Here is an 8,898-nt window from a genome sequence, read left to right as displayed (position 1 = left end):
TTATCTCTCCTTTCCCCCTGATTCTGAGGAGGTGGTTGGGGTCCCGGATCACTGTCTGGAGGTGGTTAGGGGCTGGAAGTGGGCGAACAAGCTGAAATTAAATCCGGATAAGACAGAGGTGCTCTTGGTTCGGAAATCCACAGCTCGGGTACTGGACTATCGTCCTGCTCTGAATGGGGTTGCACTCCCTCTGAAGGAGCAGGTTCACAGCTTGGGGGTTCTCCTGGATCCACAGCTGCTCCTGGAGTCCCAGGTGGCGGCTGTGGCCAGGGGAGCCTTTGCTCAGCTTCGGCTGATTCGCCAGCTGTGACCGTACCTGAGCTGCATGGACCTGGCCACAGTAACCCATGCCCTAGTGACATCTAGATTAGATTATTGCAATGCACTCTACGTGGGGCTGCCTTTGAAGACAGTCTGGAAATTACAACTAGTACAGAACGCGACTGCTCATGTGGTTGCTGGGGCACGTCGGTTTGACCCTGTCGAGCCGTTGCTTCGGCGGCTACACTGGTTGCCGGTTCTGTTCTGGGCCCAATTCAAGGTGCTAGTTTTGACTTTTAAAGCCCTTTATAGCTCGGGTCCGGGGTATTTGAGGGACCGCCTCCTTCCCTACAATCCTGCTCGTGCTCTTAGATCATCTGGGGGGGCCCTTTTGACTGTGCCACCACTAAGAGATGTAAGAGGGGCGGCGGCCAGGAAGAGGGCCTTCTCGGTGGTGGCCCCCAAACTGTGGAATACCCTCCCCTTAGAATTGAGAACTGCTCCCTCGTTGCTAACATTTCGGCGTGGACTGAAGACCTTTTTATTTCAAAAAGCTTTTAATTGTTGACAGGCTGGCTGGTGTTCTTGCTTTTTTATGAGAATCCACGGGGTTTGTTTGTTTTTTAGATTTTTAATTGTAAATTGTTTTAATGATTGTTTTTAATGTTGTATTTTAAATTGTTTGTAAGCCACCTTGTGTGCCCTTTGGGCAAAAAGGTGGGGTATAAATTAATAAAATAATAATAATAATAATAATAATAATAATAATAATAATAATAATAATAATCCCGTATTATCCCATTCTCCAGCTTATAGAATGGCCATCTCCCTTATACCTTTGTAATGTGTTCTGATCATGAGGGCAGGGGAATGAGAGGAGACTGGAAGGATTTCATGGCAGACAGTGTGCTCTTCTAACTGCCACATGGTTCCCCTTTACATCAGATAGCTATATGGTCATGTGTGTGTGCGTATGCATGTGTTCAATGTGTGCCCACACAACTTTTAAATTAAAAAAATTACAACGCAACTCACAGTAAAATACAACACAAAACAGCATACGTTATGAGCATGGGAAGCGTGCAGAGAAAATGATGTGTGCGTTGTGGTGGTGGAAGCAGGTCAGGAGAAGAAGAGCATGAAAGGACAAGGCTAAGAAGCCTCTCTCCCTTGCACTCATTTCCTGCCCAAGTGGCTAAATAGTGTAAAAGACATCTGAAAAAAAGAATGTGCTGTTCTGCTGCACCACTGTGTAGGGAAAGTCCTTTTGCAGTGAAAGGCACTGAGACTCTCCTAACTCGGTTTATGGCATGCTGTGGCTGGTGATAGTGTTCCAGTGAAGCCAAAGGGATCCTTTTACACAGGAAATCTTCTGCAAGTTGAACAGAGGGCACTATTAACCCCCAACGCATGGGCTTTGTGTTTCATTGATTTGGTTTCCCTCACAAGTCATTCGCGGGGGTTTCTCCTTCCCGTCCTAGTGCAGTTCCTCCTTCCCTGCTTGCAGAGCATAATGGATCTCTATATCATACCGAGTTTGGAGGACTTATTCATTTTTCCTGCAAAAGTTAAATAAAGTGCAAAACTTTCAGCCCATCAATCCTGTAGCAAGCTGTCCAAGGTGACATTTCATTAGCACATTTTGTCAGTGGATAAATTGTACAGCATGCTCGGAAAGGAGGGTGGAAAACATCCAGTCCTTTTTCATTAGATCCAACTGAAGTTGAACCACTGGAGATTACATACAAAAAGCACACGAGACAGAGGCAGCGCTTCCCTGTCTATAAAGTGCATTAATCATTCATTCCTTTCTGAGTGCCTTAAGTCAGTGCCATGTCTCTGGTTAGGCCCAAAACTGGCTATTCAATTTTGAGCTGCGTGACAGATGCATTTCAAAGAAAATCACAGACATAACGACTCCTGCCAGGCTTGATAAAGTCCTCATTCATCAATTAAGAAGTTTCCAATAAGGCAAGAAAGATGCAGCAAAATGAGCCCATGCACACAATAATATGTTCCACTTTCACTTCTCTTTCTTATGTTCCTTTGGCTGCTCCTCTTATGCTCCTCAATGTCAATTGTTGGTTCATTCATATCTTGCTCCATCTTCAAAGAGCTCAGGGCACGCAGTGTTTCTAGTTTGATAATGCATTTATTGGACACATTTATATTCTGCCTTTCCACTCTCAAGCTCTGAGGTTGCTTACAGTTAGTGAAACCGTAAGAACTAAAATCTAAATAAGCTTTCTAACAGAGCCACTCAAAAAGAGTGAACTGCAGTCAGTCTCATTGCCACTTTGTTACATCAGTGGCTCACAGTCAGTTTCCAGACCATCAACACCCTGGGATTGCTTTCATTCTTTTCCATATCCAGGAAGCAGTACCTGAATCTTACTTCCCCCAAATGTCTCCTCAGATTTAGTGGTTCTGGTTTAACTTTTTCTGGTTGCATGTGTAAATCCTGCAGAATTTGTAAGGATGGCTACAATGATAGCACATTTACATAGTTTTAGTTTTTACAAAAAGCAGCTCCACTGCTGTTTTTGAAATCCCATGTGATGATCTCATAATAAACTGCATGAGAAGTAATTTTCTGCACCCTTACTGCAGTGACACATTAAAATAATAATAAAAAAATTCTAAGTGCATGCCTTTTTGAACAAACACAAGATGGGGATATACCTCTGACCAAGTAGAGGGCAAATTGTGAGAATGAGTTGAAGGAATGGAACACTGTAGCTATAGTAAATGTGCATGTGCCAATGTGGCAATCAGGTAAACATTATTTATAAACAATTATCTATAAACAATTATAAACATTCTCCATAAATAATTGGAAGACAAACAGCACAAGGAACCGGCAATCTATGGAAGATATAATGGAATAGAAAAGGGGAAGCCATTCCACACTAATGCACTGCTAAATGAGAATAAGAACATAAGAAGAGCCCTGCTGGATCAGGCCAAAGGCTGGATCTAGTCAAGCTTCCTGTATCTCACAGTGGCCCACCAATGCTCCAGCCAGCACACAAGACAACAGACACAACCTAATGAACTTCTCCTCCAGAAATTTGTCCAATCCTCTCTTAAAGGCATCCAGGCAAGATGCATCACTACAGTCTGTGGCAAGGAGTTCCACAAACTTGACAGTATCTCTCAGTAATAAAACTGCCCTGCATAACATTCAATTTTACTGAAGGATTAGCTGGACCAGCAAAAGGGGGGAGGAGACAGAGCAAAGCTGCAATTACTATAAAGTCATTGAAGTGACCATTTCAGGACCAAGGATTTTTGTTTTTGCAAAGAAGTGGCCTTAAAGGTAATCACCGCACAACCCCACCGTCTCTCATCAATAAGCGTTCTGAGAAGCAGTCCTTGGCAGGTTGCTGAAGCTGCTGCTAACAGGGTTTCATCCATCATGGAAACTGTTGCATTTTTTAGGATGGTTCACAGTGTTCCCTTTCCCCCCCACCGTAAAATTATATTTGGATTCTACATGCTGTAGTAAAACTGTGGTAACTATACAAGTGATAATATAAAATTATTATCCAACATGTTTTACTTCAATGGGATCTTTGTTTCTGTGGTTACCACTGCTTTATTATGGTCATAAATATGAATAAAATATACCGTTGGTTGTTTTATTGGAGCATCTCTATTATTTCCCTAATTTGCTAGTGAGAACAGTAGTGCTTTGATTTAAAAAAAAAACTGAATAGGAGGGGATTTTTTCTTCTTCTTTTGCACTGATCAGCTTTCATGCTGCTGTTCATCTAGCAGAGTAATTCCCTTCCTATTTATGGGGCACACTAAGATAACTGATCGTGGATCCTGAAAAATAAATTTGCAGCCCAATCCAATACTCGGGGGCCGCTGGTTGTGCTCCTTTTCCACTGGTGCCAACTGCTGTAAAGCAGTCAGCGCCACTCATAAAAGACATTTTGGCAGCGTGTAAAGTTGTACTCTGCTGGAGTGCCAGCAGGAAGCCCAGAACATCACAGAGGCAACAACAACAGAGGTATGTTGGTGGAAGGGGGGTGGAATGGGGATGGGGGGAAGGCGGAATGGGGCAGCAATGGGTGAATCGGTTCCAGAAAGACTCAGTGCCTGCTGAGTTCTAATCCCCTTCTTGGACTTGATCCTATGGCACACGTCCACATGGACTTGCACCAGCTATTTAGCTAGCGCAGATCCGAGTAGACCCAACACCCGCACCACAGAGGCTTACTCCCAAGTAAAGGAATGATGGTTCCCTCAGAAGAGACATCTTAGACCTCCTCCTCCATCACAGGTTGCAGAAGTAGTCAAAGGGTTAATATCCCCTCCCCCTTAGTGCTCTTAGTTCAGGTGGGGGGGCACATGCAGATATAGCTGCTGTATATGTTTAAAAACAGGCAAACCCTAGTCACGCAATTTGCACATCATCCAGTTTGGCCCTTTGCTTTATACAGTGTATCTGCTTTCAGACATCACAGTGCTGCCAACTTCATAGAACCAACTTAGGACCCAATCCTATCCAACTTTGCTGCACCAGTGCTGCTGTATTGCAGCCTTAAGGTAAGGGAATAAATGTTCCCTTACCTTGAGGAGGCCTCTGTGACTGTCCCTCCACCACAGGATGCAGTGCATGCCCCATTAGCATAGCCGCACCAGCACTGGAAAATCAGATCGGATAGGGCCTTTAGAGAGCAATCCTTTCTGCACCTTCGGCCAGCACAGCAGCCACTGCACCAGTCGGAAGTGTTGCAAATGTGCCGTATAGTACGTTTGTGACACTGCACGAGTAAGCAGTGCTCACAGGGAGGCCTGAAGCTCCCCACTACAGCTGGATGCTGTATTTAGAGACCCGGCCACTGGCAGAGGTAAGTACGTCACTGAGCAGCAGAGGGTCTGGGACGGTGGCAGGAGGGTGTTTCGGCAGCAGGGAGTGTCACGAACAGGTTAAAACTAGGCCCAAATCTGTACCAGTTTGTTAGTTGCACCAGTTCTCTGCAGCTGTGAGAAAGTATGCAGTTAGAAAAGAATGCCTTATCTGCCTTCAGTGACCAGGGAGGATACGTAACCAAAGAAATAACCAATCAGAGGCTTATTGCCCATCCCTGTTTTAAGCTGATGTATTTCCTAGCTGCCTGTACTCTTGCAATTGCTGCCTTAAAATCTTTAAGTCTGTGTAAACTTGTTCTCTTAATAAACTAAAATATCTTTTACAAGCTTGTGTTAATGTGTCCCGGGAATACGAGTCCAGAATTCTGCCTAGCCACTTGGTCAAGTTACTAAGTAACCTACGTTACAGTCTAGAAACTTGAGGGCTGGGTCCCAAAGCAGAAGGGAGCCCAGTACCTGCAAGAGCTAGAGCAGGAGTATAAACTAGAATATAAACTCGTTTCATACCGAGGGCCAAATGGCATTCATGATGCCTGCTGAGGGCCGGAAGTGATGTCATTAGGTAGGAAGTAATGTCATTCAACAGGTCATATCCAAAAGTAAGCACTTTTTCTCACTTAGAAATTCATTAGCTGCAAATGACTGAAGAGAAAACATGCAAATCTTTATCATATTTCAAGATATGGGAGAGCCCAAGTAATATGTGTGCCACCCTTTCAACAGTAACACCTCAGTACTGCTCAGCAGCTGAGAGCTTGAGGGTCGGACAAAAAGCTTCCGTGGGCCACATCCGGCCCCTGGGCCATAAGTTTGACACCCCTGAGCTAGAGCAAAGTCCGGAAGGTCCCTGATACAGGGTGATACTAGCTGATACCAAGGTGGTGGTGGTAGTTCTACCAAGATTGGCTTGTAAAGCAGCAAAGAATACCAGGAGGGGTGAGTGCCTGGGCAGGACTAACCCCCTCCCAAGGCTTTCACAGGGAGGAAGGTGTTTATTGGGGGGGGGGAATGGTGGAATGGGGTGGGGCAGGCCCAGGAGAGGGGTGGGATCAGTGAAGATCCTCTACTTTATCTTAACCGCCCTTCCAGGCCTTCAGGTATTTCACCAGGCTGCTTGGATTTCCACCAGCTTAATAGCTGGCTGAGATCCAAGTAGCCCCATAGGGTAGGCAGGGCATTACTTGGGGTAAGGGGAAAAATATCCCCTTACCCCAAAGAGACCTCCAGCCACCTCAGAACCTGTGCGGCATACAGCACAGGCCATGGGCAAACCATGTTGCACTCTGCTCCCACAACAAAGAATCACAGGGACTAGTTATATCTTTTAAATCATAAATCTTACACACACACACACACACACACACACACACACACACACACACACACACACAGAGAGAGAGAGAGAGAGAGAGAGAGAGAGAGAGAGAGAGAGACTGCTAGGTAATATTTAGGCATGATGGTTTAGAGCCCACTTCATATATTCCCACAGCTGGGAAAGTCATTTTTGGCTTATTACCGGTTCTCCCTATGGCACCAGTCGCTTTGTTTTTACAATATTTTATATTACCATCCAATTAGCTCTGCTGCACGGCACCATTTGGTAAGTGAGAATTTTGCCTTCATTACATTTCCAATAGTCTCTTATGCAACAGAGAGGTGGTTTATAGTATGATCAAAGGCCTTAATGTACTACCTGTTCTGGGCTGTAATACTTGCCCTGTTTAATGAAATAAAAGCCACAGTGGGAATTCCTTTAAACAACCAGGGGACCAAATTCATAAAGATAATACCATGTACTGGAGATTACATGAGAAGTGCCCCCCACCCACATCTTCCATCATATATCTCCTTTTCTCCTTTCCCTTCTTTGCTTTTAGCTTCTATTTAGATCTCTGTGAGATAGTGGTGATGATGTCTTTAAACATGGAATTGTAGCACAAGGAGCTAATATCTCAGAAGCTCCCCCCCCCCAAAAAAAAAAAAAAAGAAAAAGAAAAACTATTACAAAATACTACACTGGAAAAGGAACAACTTTGAAAAGTTTTGCTCATTGAAGAATACTTCTAAAATGTTTCTACTTCCAGGGTTCTTTGGCATAGTGAGGCTGCTCAGCTGTATGACTTACAACCCAAGTGTATGCGGGAAGACTCAGGAGTAAGTCACATGATAGTCAATGAGGCTTACTCTCAGGTAAGTGTGCATAGGATTGTATCCTTAACTTGCTGCTCTGCAACAGTCTCATCTACTTAAATGGCAGTATCTTCCTTGCATGGAAAACAAATGAGAGGCGCATTTTTTTGTTTTTATTTAAAAAATGACAACCCACAAACCTAGCCATTCCCATACTTTGTGCCTCAGCGCACAGAGGCTGCCTGCCATGTCTCTGCATGATTCACTACTTTGAACATGCCTTTTTTCATTGGCGTCCATGGGGAATATAATTTGAATATAATCTGAATCTGGTGTGATTTGAGTATCTAGGTGATGAAGAGATACGATAGAATTGCTAGCCTTAAAAGAGGAGGTCTAGAACACGCAGGAAGGAACATGTTCCCAAGTAGGGTGACCAGATACAATGGAAGACAGAGTGCTTCAACCTTTAACTACTGCATTGCAGAGGGAACTTTGGCAGGTGCAGCTTTTTAAACCCTTCCATGTTGAGCTGAACCTGTCAAAATTCCCTCTTCCTTACAATGGTTAAAGGTATAGGCACTGGGTCCTCCAATGTATTTGGTCATGCTGTTCCCATGATGCAACAGTGGATTCCTAGGACAGCAGGTAGTGGCATTTGGGCAGAGTGAAGGTGTACTGTTCAGCACAGTAGTACAGTATAGCGCCAGAACAAAGCCTGCTCCGGGTCTGCTTTTAGAACCTTGTTAAAGAACTCTGTTAAATATCTCTATTAGCGGAAACTGTGTGGTGCTGGAATCCAGCAGTCAAGGTTCAACAGACAAGACAGGTGGTTCTTACTTTATAATGAATGCTTTTTTCAGGTATAACTGTAAAGTGTGACTCCAATTTGAATGCAGAAGAAAGCGTACCTCCTTGGTCAGAAATCTGGGGAATTTTTTTATATTGGCCTTAGCATCACAGCTCAAGTTTTAAGTCAGTGGCCACAGAAATGCAAGTAGCAGCATTATTAAAAATTAATCTGTGTTAAAATTCCTATTTGCCTAGTGGTTAGTAAGAAAAAAAATATATAGCACCATAAATTTCAGCACTTGTAGTCAACCTCTCTACTCATAAAAATGCAGTGATTTGCATGCGCCAGTTCAGTTTCAGAATTTAAATTACAGAGAAATACACTTTTTTTAAAAAAAAGTCATTCTGTGGAAATAAATAGGTGATCTAAATTGCTAAGCAGGTCCCTAATTTAGGCCACTTCATATATTATGGGTGTATCTGCCTTTTACCCATGGCTAGATCTCATTGCAAAGATCATGTTCCATAGGTGGGTCACAGGGGACTAATTATACTATTATTTGTACATACCAAGGGATGACAGTGCTAATGTAGGAATTTCCTGTGACAATGTCCATGTTATTCCTTTATTATATCCAAATATTGTCAAAGTGACATGGAAGCCAGCTAAGGGGATCCAACCATACTGCACTGGCAACATATTGGTGTGCATGCCCCATTTCACTGAGTGGCGAGAAGTTCTAAGAGCAGCACTGCTGGGTTTGATTTCATTTGCATGAGACTCGATTTATAATGGGTTGAATCCAAAGGTGCCCTTTCAGAAGTAGAATG

This window comes from Tiliqua scincoides, chromosome 2 (assembly GCF_035046505.1).
Source record: "Tiliqua scincoides isolate rTilSci1 chromosome 2, rTilSci1.hap2, whole genome shotgun sequence".
Taxonomy (NCBI): domain Eukaryota; kingdom Metazoa; phylum Chordata; class Lepidosauria; order Squamata; family Scincidae; genus Tiliqua; species Tiliqua scincoides.
Note: the sequence above shows the minus strand (reverse complement) of the source record.